Here is a 15187-nt window from a genome sequence, read left to right as displayed (position 1 = left end):
ACAAGTAACCCTCTATCCTCTCTAAGTTGGCTTGAGGTTGCAGCAGTTCAATCTCCTGCTCAGCCTTGACTCCCAATTCTAGGTATGACTGACACCTGAATCACTTCCTACACAAGTCTTGATCCCTCCCACCTTATGCATGAGGCTTGGAAATAACCTTCCCACACATCACCACCTTAGTGTTACCGTATTGCCCTCCTTTCATGAGCCAAGAATAATTTTGCTAAGCATGGGTGCTGACTCCTTCCAGATATTCGATTTATTTGGTCTAAATGTATCAGACAAATCACTGTAGCCTTGTGTGGCTTATTTAAAGAATATGGACTAGAAGTCAAAATTCCTTCTTGACCCACAGGCTGTAGAACATATGCTGTGTTAGCAGGCATGAAGACAGCAATGATTTCATCGTACATCTCCCTACGAACTCTTAGGTGGGCAGATGCATTGCCAATGGTCATTGACACTTTGAAAGACATTCTCTTGGCTAAACTGGAGGTCTCAACAGTGAGATGAAGATTTTCAGCCACCATATACAAACAGATGCTCTATCTTCTGGGCTCTGATGTTCCACTTAGAGCATACAAGCAGGGAATTTTTTTATGAGAACGGACATTTTCAGAATGACAAATCACTTAAAGTTGAAATATAGTTGCCAACTACCGTAGCCTCAGCCAAGGGTGCTAAACTGACCCCAGAAGCTTTAAAATCAGGAATTAACTGCTTCTTCATCTGTTTCCATCATAGAGTGGTTGTATTTACATTGGAAACCTACTGTTTGGTCCAACCTACTGAACTCAGGTAGAACTTTCTGGATAGTGTGCTGCTGCTACTCCACCAGCACTTGCTTCACCTCATTATCTGTCACATCCAGAAACTGAATACTATATAAATGCCCCTCGACTGAAGAATGGATAAGGAAAATGTGGTACATTTACACAATGGAGTACTACACAGCAGAAAAAAAATGATATCTTGAAATTTGCTGACAAATGGATGGAGCTAGAAAACATTTTGAGTGAGGTAACCCAGAGCCAGAAAGACAATTATCGTATGTACTCACTTATAAGTGGTTTTTAAACATAAAACAAAAAAAGCCTACAAATCACAATCCCAGAGAAACTAAACAACAATGAAGATTCTAAGAGAGACATACATGGATCTAATCTACATGGGAAGTGGAAAAAGACAAGATCTCCTGAGTAAATTGAGAGCATGCGGTCCTTGGGAGATGGGTGAAGGGGAGGGGAGAGGGAAGGGAGGAGCAGAGAAAAATGTAGAGCTCAATAAAAATCAATTAAAAAAAGAAACTGAGAAAACAAAACAAAACATGTCTTACCTCCTCTTAACAGAACACTAACATCAAAAATTACTGACCACATATCACTATAACAGAGTAATAATTAAAATGTTTGAAATACTGAGGTTTCAAAAATAACACCAAGAAAGAAAGTAAAAAACTGAGCTGCCAAAAACCTTCAATCTATTTACGTAAAAGAAAAATCTGTGATGCACAAGACATACATTAATAAACGCCTGGATTCATCTTGATCCTGCTCTCCTACCACATTCACTTCTGCTTAGTGTGTTTTTTTGTTTTTGTTTTTATTTTTTTAAGATGAGAATGGCCTTGCTTAAAGGTTTGTATGCTTGGTGCCAGTTAGTGGAACTTTTCAGAAAGAATTAGGAAACACGGCTGTGGATCAAGATGGAGAACCCAACCACAGCTCTGGTCCCATGGCTTCTGCTTCCTGCCATGGTAATCAGGTCCTAAACCCCTAAAACTTTTAGTCAACGAGCCCCAAATTAAGTCCTTTCTCCTATAAGGGCTTCCTTGGTCCTCGTGTCTCTTCACAGCAACTGAACTGAACACTAACGAAGATGCTTAAATTACAGAACTGAACACTAACGAAGACACTTAAATTACAGGATCTCCACAGTTTTGCTCTGCTCAATTGTTGATCCTTGTTCTCTTAAAAGATGACTTGGTTACTTCAATTACAAATTTGCTTAGGCCGGGCTATGGTGGTGCACGCCTTTAATCCCAGCACTCAGGAGGCAAAGGCAGGCGGATCTCTGAGTTCGAGGCCAGCCTGGTCTACAAGAGCTAGTTCCAGGACAGGCTCTAGAAACTACAGGGAAACCCTGTCTCGAAAAAAAAAAATTGCCTAGTTTTTGTGCTACTAAAACCTAGAATTGTGTCTGAGATTTTCTTTGACCCAGTTAAATGTTCAAATACCCAGTTATTTCCTGTGCTGCTTTTTTTTTTCTGTTGCAGATGGAAAAATATTTGAGTTCTTGTTCTTGGACATGTGTGGGGGGTGTCTGTATGTCTGTCTGTCTATCTATCTGTCTGTCTGTCTGTCTCTGTCTGCCTGTCTGTTTGGTAAAAATAGAAATGAATGGGCAATTGAAAAATGTATAAAACAACATGATCTCAAAATGGTCTACCAAGTTATGCATCCCACCCCGAGTTTATATTAAAAAAATTCCTTCTAAACTTTAAGGGAAAGATCATAAAGACACATGTTTTCCCCTAAACATCAAAGAGTTCATGTAAAACGGACATCAGAATATTTATGTGCTAATGAGAATCATGTGGACTTCATTTCCTCAGAGTTAAAAGTGTTCTTTTTTATTTTTTTAACATGAAGGAAAGTAACTGTGAGTAAGCCCTGGATGCTAGTATAGCAGGATTGTATAGCGAGGATGTTCATGATAAAAAAAAAAAATCAAAACAAAACAAAATGGAAAAAATAAACACTTATAAGCCAGAGAGCAGCCATCTGACTCAGTCTCTTTTGCTTCCTCTGACTCTAAAATATCAAACCCCAAGCTATATTGACATTTCTTGGGATGGTAAGGTAGAGAGGGGAAGATATAGAAATTTCCATTGTTATATAAAGACAAAAGTCCCCATTGTGGTCTCAGGTAGGCCGAAATGGCCTTTGCAAAGTCTCTTGGAAAGGGCAGGGGTGAGCCCCTTGCAGAACGCACCTGGTGCACACAGAGACCAGTAAATGCCGTCCACTATCTCTAAGAAAATCTGTGTCACGATTAGACTTGGAGCAAAGCTTCCCGTGACCCAGACATTTCCCTCTACATGGTAGGGGCGTTTACTGATAAGGCTGAGATTCTTTACCTCCCCATCTCCCGCACCTCTTCCTTCCTTCCTTTCTTTATAGCACACCTGAAACAGGGCAAGCTGGAAGCACTAAATAGTTAATATCTCAGTAAATGGGTTTCAACCCATTATTACAAATGAATGACATTTCATAGATAAATACCCTGCCTCTCCCCCGCCCCTCCGCCCCCGAAAAAGGAATTGTGGGTATATTCTAACTGCTCTCTCGGGTTTTGTTTGCTTTGCTTCTTAAGCCGCAATTAATAAAGTATTTTTGTATTTTAAAAATAATGTTTTCTTATATATAGCAGTATAATGCATATATAAAATAATACTATATTAAAATGATTTTGTGTTTTCAAAAATTAGTAATTAATACATCATTTATTGTCTCATTTGAAATCCATAATGGCATTATTTCCTCCCAAAGAAAAGCTGCTTGTCCTTTCGTATGTGAGATTCTACTTCTGTCAGGTTGTATTCCTGACGACTCTAAAGACTATTCGTGTCTGATAGGAGAAAGGTTCTCCATAAACATGGTCTCAGAGAGCCAGACCCTCGGAAGACAGAGGGAAGGGTCAAGGAGCCAAAGCCGTCATCTCAGAACCAGTTGTGAATTGTATTATAGTTATTTCACTCGACGTTAGGCATCCCTTTATTGAGTTTTCTCACATCTGTTCATCCAGACTCATGCTAGAGATAACTGAGACAAGGATTTGTGCCCACTCTGAATTGCAGTTAGAAGAGAAGGAAGATGACCTTTCCTGGGGCAGTTTTGAATGTGGCCTTGGGGACTCAGAAAGTCCCCGCGAAGGATGTGAATTAGGACAGTTTATCATACCACTCTCCCTTGTGACAGTCGCTTCCATACTTGTAGCCTGGGAATATTTAATGGCATTTGTATAAAATGTTCCCTCAATTTAAATTTAAACATTTAAGGAATTAAATGTTCCCTAATCTAAAATGTAGCGAATTCTTCAGTCCAGGATGAGGACAATGACCTTCACTTTGGTCCCTCTGCAGATCTGCAGTTTTGGCATACCTGACACTGCCTCTTGGCCCTTTCTGCTTTCCATAACTGTTCCTACCCACAACACACTCAATCCTTTGAAGTATAGAACTCAGGCTTCAAATTAATGCAAACTCAAACTGGTTTTACCATTATTATTTCAGGGATAAACATTTATTTGTCTTTAAGTATTTCCAGATATAGTATTGTTTCCCAACATAAAAACAGTATCTTCCAAGAAACATTTTAGCAAAATGTTTACTTCAAACTGTGATACTGTTTTGTGTTAATGCATTGACTTTCTGTTAAGTGTCTGACACATCTGAAATCAGTGTCATCAGCCTGGGTTCTTCTTTAGAACTCAGGATCTTCTTCCAAGGTCTCTGTTGGAAGAATTTATTTCCTAGGGCTATAGATTTCAGGCCTTGCTTTCTTGTTGGAGATCGTTCACGGCTACTGTTTGGATAGATTATCTTAATGAGTTTGATCTAATCGCACAGGCCCTTTAAATCTATGTTCAGAGGCCAGATGCAGGAGCGAAATCTATCTAGCACATGCACTTTGAGGTTATATAAGGTGAGAACACCAGGGGAGAGGAAGGACTGGGTATCCACATAGAAATTCCCCCACCGAGCAAGCAAACCAAGAGCATTATGATTCTGACAACAGGTTAAAGGATGAAGGACAGGATTGTATACTGAGTAGTGATGCTAGGAGATCAGTTAGCTTGGGACTTGCACCTTACACCGGCCATTTCTGCTGCCACATTGGGCACTTAAAATATGGTTGATCCAACGTGAAAAGGGATAGAAAATGTGCTTCACATGTATAAAGGTACATAAGTTTTTTAAAAGATATGATCATCCATTTTTACATTATTAATTTCATATTTTGTTAGTTCTTGAATATATATTATTTTAATCTGTTCTCTTTTTTACTTCTTTAATATGCAGACTAGAAAATTTGAACTTCCATATCACATGCAATACATATTTCTTTCTTTCTTTTTTCGTTTTTTGTTTGTTTGTTTTTTTACAGAAACAGGCATTCAGAAACATTGATCCTAGAATCCACACCCTAGCACAGCATCAGGGGCAATGCTAAATGTAGAAGTGTAGGATTTCACAAACCCACATAGGATACACGCATTTTTCCCAGTAAAGAAATAAAAGTGTTGCCTGGGAGCTGTAGCTTAGCCATAGATGGCTTTCCTAGTATGCCCAAAGTTCTGGGTTCAATCCTCAGCTAAAAGAGGACAGGACAAAGAAAGGACACAGGGAAGGAAAGGGAAAACAATGGAGAGAAGAAAAAGGAGGAGCTAGGAGAGGAGAGATGAAGCTGTGGAGGGGAGTGAGGGGCATGGAGAGAATGGGGAGAGTAAGGGGGAAGAGAGGAGGGGAGAGGATGGAATAAGAGGGGTATACAGAAGGATGAGAATGGTTAGGAGGAGGAAAGAGAGAGGTAAAGAACAGTGAGAGAGGTCATAATATAGGGAAGATGGAGAGAAAGGTGGCGAGAGGAGGGGAGGAGAGGCGAGGCTCCTGTCAGTGACATGCAGCAGAATTCTTTAGTCTCTTGCTATCTAACCCAGCATTTTTTTATTCTGTGCTCAAAAGAAATTTTATCATCTACAACAATGCTGAAATGACATTTTGGTGCTTTTAGTATTTCATGTCTTCTAGCTTACAAGCTAGCCTTGATAAAATAGCTTCAGTGTTCCAAATAAAAAGCATGACCAGTCATAAAACACCCTTATCAGCTCAACATGTCATATCAATTCACAACTGGATTATAAGTCTTACCACATCATTCCTTATGTGCAGACACATCCTGTTCATTTCCTAAAGCATGTATTCTATTGCACGAAATCTTTAAAAGAAAATGGTACACCTGACCTAAAGTAATTTTACATACACCTCATTAGATATGAACATCAGCCTACAGTTAAACAGTCAGAAATATTCACTATAGATTTAAATATATTGCATATAATCTTATTTAAATGGAAATCAGGGAAACACATTAACATATTTGGATAAAAAAGTGTATATTATATGTAATGTAGAATGACTTTGTTTTGTGATTCTTAAACATTCTGCTTTCAAAACTGTAATTTAGGGTCTCATCTTCAGCAGCCAATATTACCTCAAATACTGTGGAAGTCGGCCTGTCCTCTATCCGTAGGTGTCTGCCATTCTGGGTACAGGTCTAAAAGCTGCACCAATGCAAGATGGCTTCCTCAGTCACAAACACGATTTCCTGTTTTTATTGTGGAGCTGGGCCCTGTTATCTGAAGTACATTTTGCTTTCTGTCCTATACATATACCTGCTAGGGACCTTGGCAAAACTCCTACACATTTTATGAAACATTATTTCTCCTCGACTAATCTCCCTGCACCACAGTGGCCTCATACCCATGTCTGTAAGCCCATAATCTTTCTTACTGGATAGTCAGGGTTCCTTTCTGCTGCTAATAGTCTCCTTAATAAAATAATTTTAAAATAGACTCAGGAAGATGCTTGGGCATGATTTTATTAGAGTTTGAAAGAAAAATAGACCAGGCCAGGTGCAAAAATTTCAGCAGCTGCCAAGGGATATGGAAAGAGTAGGAAGGGAGAAACCAAACCTTTCAAGTTAAGAGTCTAGGAACATAGGTCTGTCTAGCAATAGAAGTCAGCAAGTAACTGCATGGAGGGGAGGGTGAGCACTTCAAAGAACGTGAGAGAGCTCCGAGTGTCAGAGAAAGCAAGCCTGGGTGTCAGGCCAGTGTCCAAAAGAAAAGGCAATAGAAAGAAGAAAAAGGAAATGTTAAGATTTTGAGTTCGAAAGAACTCAGAAAAAAATGGGCCAGCTTCTCTACCGAGGCTGCATAAGGGGAGGTCTCTGAGAAGGGTAGGAACATTGTCTCCTTTAGGCAGTGGTTCTCAATCTTCCTGCCGTCCTTTAACACGTTTCCTCATGTTGTGGTGACTTCCAACCATAACATTACTTCATTGCTCCTTCATAACTCGTCTTAGGCAACCCCTGTGAAAAGGTCATTCGATACTCCAAGGCAGGGATCACTGATGGAGAACCATTGCCTTAAGGGGCTACTTACTCCTCTCTTTGTTTTTACATGTCCTCAGCTGAATCAGCGTCCAATTATGTGCTTTCCTGGCCAGGTGATTGGCGGATCAAATTAGAAAAAAAAAAAACCATACAAAAGAAAATGTTATGTAGTGTTTTAATTTTTGAAGTACATCAGAATACCATGCCTCTATCCAAAGACAGAAGGTCTAAGGAGGGTCAGTTGTCATGTTTTCCTTTGTATTATTACCTCGGGACTAGGAGGGTCCGTCTCCAATGGCCACCAGGACTCCGAAACTTGGTCTAGTTACCTAAACATCTCCCCAGAGAGTTGAGACTCTGGGCTAGACTCATGGCTAGGAGGTTAAAAGTGCTTGTGGCTCTTGCTCAGGTTTGGCAACCAGTAGGTGCTTCACAACTGCTTATTACCCCATCTCCAGAGAATTCAGTGCCCTCTTCGGTCCTTCAGGGACGTCTTCCTTCACAAACAGATACCCACACACCCTGGTCACTCACAAATAAAACTGAAAAGCCAAATCTGAAAAACAGTTAAGAACTTAAAACTATTTAAGAAATGAATTTGGGAAAAGGACACAACTCATCTCTACCATGAAAATCCTGAGATCTAATTCCAAAATTTCTCCCCAGGGACTGGGGTCTGGACTCGGGTTTCAGTCACACCCTCACACATAGCTTTTAGGCGGTGGGGGGGTGCGGGGGGTGCTCATTTAAAAGTGGGAGATTACAAGAAATCAGAGCTCACTCTGGTCTTTTGGTCTCTGTCCATGATAGAACCAAGGACATTTCTGGCTTGTGACCAAGGACAAGAATTAGAACTGTTCACTTCCAGGCTCCTTTTCCCAACAACTGACTTAGCCAGTTTCTGTCTCTGCCTCCAATTCTTAGCAATATTGTTAAATACCCATAAGAGTGCCTAACACAGGGTATAAAGCTTACTTATCAGTAGCCATCATTCAGGAAAGGACAAATTTTGCTAATTAATTGTCACATTCTTAATGAAAGTTCAATTCTGTAAGGCATCGTTCACCAAGGAGAATATTCTTGGAAATAATTTTGTCAGTTCTTCTTCCTCCCTTGCCATCGGTATCCTAACACTACTGAACTTCCAGTGTGTGCTGCTTACCTGATTCTTTGCTGTCTCTGGATGTTTGCGTGTTTCATTTATGACTGTATTTCTTACGTATGCTATATATGATGATCCTGTTACAGAGACCAGCTTTGAAAACCACTGAAGATTGTTTTATCCCTCACAGTCCTCCTTGGGACATTCCTCCAGTGTTTCTCTGGGTAAACATGAAAGAGAAAGCCTCCATTTACCCCCTTGAGGTTTAAATTACCATCTGAATAACTGGCAGTCTGAGGGCTCTGCTTGGATACATGACATTCTAATCTCCAAAAATTTCATTACATACTATGTTTCCTTCTTCATCCCAGATGGGCCTGTCAATCATCTGGCCAGAGGACCACAGCATTGGAAAGCTAATTCGCCTGAGGATGTGAGAAGGAGCTAGGAGACATAATTAGTCCCTTAATGAGATAATGAGCTTACCCTTCCTTTAAGCCCCTAGTTGATACTCATGGAGTCTCTCTCCTGAAACACTTGTAATCCTGTCTGCTGTTCTGAGTTCTAACTCAGAAGCATGTATCTTCCTTCTCTGTCTTTCTATCTCTTTTGCTTCAGAAACTTGCCGGAAGCCCAAGCTTGCTTGCTCTGACACTCTGCGCTTTCTCGTTCTCTTTGAAGCTCCCCTCACTCTGACCTCCCTGCTGACTTGCTGACTTTCACTGATAAGCATACCAGCCTTTTAAGAATTCAACTCAAAAGGAATGACTTTCTCTCTTCTTTTACCCCTCTCTCCCTCCCTGCAGCAGCTTCTAAGACATGTAGCTTGCCTTTCCTGTTGTTTTCCTCCTAAGTGCTAAGAAAATTGTCTTTGAGCTTCTGTCTGAGACCATTTTTATATTATTTTATCAATAAAACTAAGAACCCAAATGAGAACTCTGCTGTCTCTATTTCAATATGCTATGCTACACTATGCTACGTGACGATATGATGTGATATTTGCATGATACGTTGTTATACTGTAGTCCATGTGATATTGGCATGATACTTGTGAATACTGTAGTCATGATTTTTGCTTATAGAGTTCATTCCAGATCCTTCTCCTTGTTTCCTCCAACTGACTCCTCCCTTGTTACTCCTTTCTCAGAATGGTTTTGTTGACCCTTGAGCAATAGAACTCTCTTTCCTGTCTTCATGGCTCCATATCCTTGCTACCCTACCATGCAGTCTGCACACTTTCTGGAAACAATCTCGAGACAGAGAAGCATTTTTTTTTCCACAAAAAAACTTTTTTAAAACCTGTTTATCCATATATCGTATGTCTAAGGAACTCATATAATCCTAGTCTATGCTTCTCAATTTCATCTTCCCATGACTATGAAAGTCAATCATAAGAAATGGGATACATACTTCTTCCCTCCTCAAAGGAGTCCAGTGGGAGTCTCCAAGCAAAATTGAATATTAAGTAGGTTGTCTCAGAATGGCAAACATAGCCCTCAAGAGTTTGGTCCCATCTACTCCTTCAATTTCGTCTGTTAGATTTAATATTCTAATGATATAAGATGAGATCTCACAATAAATTTCCTTAAAACTAGTGATATTTTAGCAAGGTTCTTTAAAAATTATCTTTGCTATGTATTTAAAATCAGTTCCAGGAATGTCCACACATATCTGTGATGTTGAAAATGAGGCTCCAGCCCTAAAATAGTTATTATGCTCATCTCAAGTCACTTCCCACATGTAAGGAGCAGGAGTCGAACCACAAAGCCATTACCACGGCCATGATATGTGTGTTTCTCTTAGAAATTCAGGGTCTATGACCAAAACAAATAACATTTCTTGACCTACACTTAATTGTATTAGTAGGCTGAGTCTCTAAAAACATGCCTGAAACTTAAGACTTCTTCATTATTAACCACTATTTATTGCCCTTAAATAATAATACTTGAAGCTATAAAAAGGGATAATTTCCATGGTAAGGATTTTCTCTGTAACATAGGCCAAAATCTCCATGGAAATGCTTTGGGTAGGGATCCAATTTTAGCTGCATTTGTAGTTCACAAGGCAAATCTAAGAAGCCAATAACCCAAAGTTATGACACTTGAAATTTCCGATTTTTAACCAGTCAATATTTATAGAGCCCCTACTGAGTGGGAAATGTTGCAGTGGCACCATGCATAAAACAAAGTAGCATTTTATTACAAGAAATGAGCAAATCCAGTTGGGACACCACGGTGTCAAATCCCCAGTTCACTGCTAGTCACGAGAACATAAATTGAATGGCATGTTCATAAGAGAAACTCCCATGAGGACTTTCTTTTTCTACAGTACTAATGCCTTACCCATAATCCGTCACGTGAGAGCGTCTGAGGAAGGTACCGTGGACTGTATGGAGCACCCAGATAGATCGTTCATCTTTTCTGCCTTGTCAGTGGGATGCTAAGGCACGTTTCCCAGTTTCTGTTTGCTTAAGAACAATTAATCTCTTTCCTGAAAAACAGTGGAACCTGATTCTCAGAGAAGACAGAAAGACTCAAACGAGAAAGGGGTAAGAATTGCTACTCTAACACAGTGGTGAGGGGCTTCAAAATTAAAAGGCATAATTGATTGATATATTGTGTCATAGTCATCTACGGGTCCATATGCATCATATGAGTTTCAAAGGAAACTCAGGACAAATAGCTAACTGTAGGGCCTAGTAGCATCCCAAAGTATATGCAGGCTTCTGGCTCTATTAGCATCACAAATACCTGTTAAAAAGTCTTCTAGTAGAGGCATCTTACTTCTCATCTTCCCAACCCCCTATCATAAACTTCTCCATCTCCTCAGCTTCCCTTCCCCAAACTTCTCATTTCTATATGACTCTGTCCTTTCAGCCCTGACGCCTTCTCTCTTATCTTCCTATCTTTGTCCTCCTTTCTCAATCTCCCACCTTCTCTCTTTCCCCAAGCCCCAGTTTAATCTGCTGGTCACATTTAGTGTACTACTTTGCTTGCTATGGACTCTTCCTGATGCCTCTGGCTGTACTCTCCATTGTATCTATGACAAAAACTCTCCCCTCAACCATGCCTTAGAGTTGTCACTTTTGACATCTGTGGGCTCCAAAGATGACTAATAAGCATGGCAAGACTGGTAGAAAACCCCCACGCAGAAACAAAATTTTCAGAGGAGTTGCATTGTGACATCTACATCCAAGGGCTGGGAAGATAATCTTCATCCTTTCCTTATGATGGAGATCATCATAGGCCAAACAACTCCCTGAATATTACTCCAGAAATGTCTATCAGGTAGAGGTTTACATTCCTTAGGGGATATCTATGTGAGGAAGAGAGTGTTGGGAAAAAAAATGAACATACACGATTTTTAAATGAATACCATGAAGACTAATGTTCAATGTGTGCATTGGTTCCGAAGACAGCAAAATCTTTCTGTTGGGGCAGGATACAGCAACAGCCAAGCACACTTGTTTTTAAATACTTTAGTTTTTACTAAATCGGTGCTAGGAAAATTTTGAACGATGATCAGAATTACAACAAACTCCTGGGAATAGAACTGTTGGAAGCAGATTCTTCTGGATTCATCAAATGCACCGTGGTGTTCTTACAACAGCCACCACGTCTTAGCAAATAATTCAGACGTGTTCTTGCTCCAGCTGTGCTCACTTCTCACTGCTGCCAGGACAGGCATAATTTTCTTGCTGGAAACCTCCCACGAGGAATAAATTCAAATGATCTTTTCTACAACAGGGTAACTGCAGTTAGCAACAATGTGATGTACTTGAAGATGGCTGAGAGTAGACTGAATGTTTCATCCACAAAAATACAAGCAAATAAACAAAAAAGCAACAATAAAAACTGCAGGAATGTGAGGTAATAACATGTTACTTGGTGGAAGTAGCCATTCCACACTGTACACATATATGAGATCAACATACTGCATCCATAATGACATATTATAAGAATATCACAAGTGCATATGGTTCTTTTTTTGCAATTTAGGAATAGCATGTAGCGATGAAAACAGTTCTAATAATGAGTTCTGCTCCATGCCCTTCTTTCTTCAATCAGGTCAATCACCTAGCTGTTCGTACACATTGTCCGAAGTCCTTGTCAGTTCTTTTTATGAATGAACACAATCTATTGATATTCTTGTGCCTATTTTATTCTGAGTTATACTCGGAATAAATGGCAAATTTTTCCATGGTGTATTTAGTTTTGTTTTTGAAAAGTTAAAGAAGATCCTTAATTGTTTTTAGTCCTGGTACTATCACCACATTTTTACAAGGCAATATAGCTGAGGTAATGAAAAGAAAAAGAAAAAGAGGTACAACAGAGAAAAGACTGTATATCTATTAGGCGCTACATCGCATTAATCAATAACTGCAAATTTTGCAAACTGTTGACCATGACAGTCCTGAGAAGAAGGGTTTTCTGTTTAAGCTGCAGTGACCTATCTCACTAACTCACTACGGATCATTGTTCTTTCTGTGACTGATTTTTTCTGTTACTCTGATGTATTTGGAATGACTGTCTCTGCAGCTTTCCTGGCAAGACCTCGCTCTATCCTGCTGAGAACTACAGCCCTTTCCCACTGTTTTTAAAACCTTCCGCTACCATCCCCAGCACTTCCACCACCAAACAGATCCACAGCCGCCACCGTAAGGACTGCTTGGTCTTCTCCCACCAAAACTGCCCCCTTCATGGGTCTATAATCTGATTACTGTGGTCCATTATAATCTCCAAAGACATTATAGTTCCCACCATGACCATAGCTACTTCTACCAAAAATTCCTCCTTTGTTGTCACCACCGTAGCCTCCTCCTCCATCATCCTGCTCACAACTGTGGTTTCCAGATCCTGGTCGGCCACCACCGTAGTCTCCTCTACTGCTGTAACCAGGATCACCATTATAGCGCCACCACCACCTCCAAACCATTATATCCACCGTCACCATTTCGAGAACTACCTCGGCTGCTGACATCTAGACCATCACAGCCTCTTCTTCATCCAAAGATTGCACCATGACCAAGATTACCTTCCCTACCTCTAAAGTGTCTCCCATAACCTATAAGGTTGCCAGATCTACCTCCACAACTGCTCCGTGATCCAACAGACTGCGTCTCTCATTTAGAAAGCGCTTTTTAACTTCACAATTATGCACACCGACAGTTACTTTTTCTGAACAGTTTTATCAACAGAGTCCTAATCATCAACACTTACAAAAGCCGACTCTCTCTTTTTTCCACTCTGCCCATCTTCCTTAACTTCTATGTTTTCAATCTCGCCGTCATTTTTTTAAAATTTGTTTATTTATTTTAGGGCGAGGGCACAGGCACTCCTTAGCACATACGTGGAGGTCGTAGGGCTTTTGAGGGAGTCTGTTCTCTCCTTCTATGTACTTCAAGCGGGATCTCTCTTGTTTCTTCCACTCACTGTGCTCTTTGCACCTGGCTAGCTAGTCTAAGCGCTTCTGCATGATTCTCCCTGCTCTGTGGCCATTCCATTGTCGGTATGCTGGGATTAAAGAAATTTATGGGATTTCCTCCCTAATGCTTACCTAGCACTTTCTCAGAAACATCTCCTCAGCCCCCAAGATGGCCTTTCAACATGCAAAGAGAGGGTTGAATCCATCCCCCTTGAAGCTATGTGAGCTTGTGTAAATTATGAAAACTGTCCTCACAAGATGATTTCTGCCTTCTAAGATTATTATTAGGGTAACTGAAAAAGAAAAGTTCTGCAAAACTTACTTCGCATGCATCGTTCTAAGAAATGGTTCCCGGTATTAAAGTTGCTAAAGTGACAATTATCTTCTCAGCATTGTATTTTGTTTAGAAGAAGGTGAATCTGTAGACATTTCTGATCCATCATCTACCTGTCTAACAAAATACAGAAAGCTACCTGGGAGGACTTTAGGTGGAAAGTCAAAAAGCTATAGAACACTGAAGTATTTTAAATTTATATAATTTTGCTACAGAATTGTTCAACTGCCACAACTGCATGCCTTAGGAGTTGAAACTTTGGCTAATTTAAAGAAGGTTGTAAACACTTGTGAAGGGGAGCAACCACTCTCTCGGGCTGATCTCTCTACGCTGCTCAGTCTCGAGTTCCTCTGTGGGCACATTAAGTGAATCTCTAGGAAATGCGGAAGATGGCGTTCGCAAAGATTGGCATCTACATAATTTGGAAATGACATTTTCAGAACTAGAATCATGTTTATTTTCTCTCCAGGCAAGCACAGCAGCATCTGAGCCATGGCATCTGAGCCTTCACCTCGCTTAGAATCTACAAACTTTTCCATAGCCGATGATTTAATTAGCAAAGAAAAAATAGCAATTAACTTTATTTTAACTGACTCAGCTATCTGATGTCTGGGAAAGATGATGACTCACAAGAAGATCTAACAATATGTTTTTATATCAGAGAAAACTGGGAAATTTCTGGCCATGCACCAAATGGTGAAGTGTTGGCAATATCCTGTAATAAATGCCAGGGAAAATTGTTAGCAATACAACAATTTATTCAGGACAGTCTCTAGAAGGTTCCATTGGGTAAAATGGCCTTTTTAAAAAAACTTAATCTTAAGCACCTGTCTGTGTTTAGGTTCTTCACAATGGGCTTCTAATAAGAACCAGTCCCAACATAAGCCTTTCTGCAATTCTCCTCAGTCAACCATTGACCTGTAACATCCTTATGATTCTTCCTGAATCCTATTGTGAATACTTGTCGAGAGAAAATAAAATACAAGTCTTAAAATCTTTTCATATCCATACACTTGAATTGAATTGCAGCTGACTTCTTTCTTCACATAGAATTATTAGACATGGATTTGCATTCACCTATCATGTGGGAATGGGAATACTAAGAAGCTATTTACCACCAAGGTTCTGATCGTTAACTCTCCCAATACA

The 15187-nt window shown here is 40.0% G+C and overlaps 1 pseudogene; it reads right to left on the bottom strand.

The window, feature by feature from the left end:
• Positions 1 to 12876: 12876 nt before the first annotated feature.
• LOC119823685 lies at positions 12877 to 14577 on the bottom strand (annotated as a pseudogene).
• Positions 14578 to 15187: the final 610 nt, after the last annotated feature.

The sequence above is a fragment of the Arvicola amphibius genome, chromosome 9 (genome assembly GCF_903992535.2).
Source record: "Arvicola amphibius chromosome 9, mArvAmp1.2, whole genome shotgun sequence".
NCBI lineage: Eukaryota > Metazoa > Chordata > Mammalia > Rodentia > Cricetidae > Arvicola > Arvicola amphibius.
This window is presented reverse-complemented; position numbering and strand designations above follow the sequence as displayed.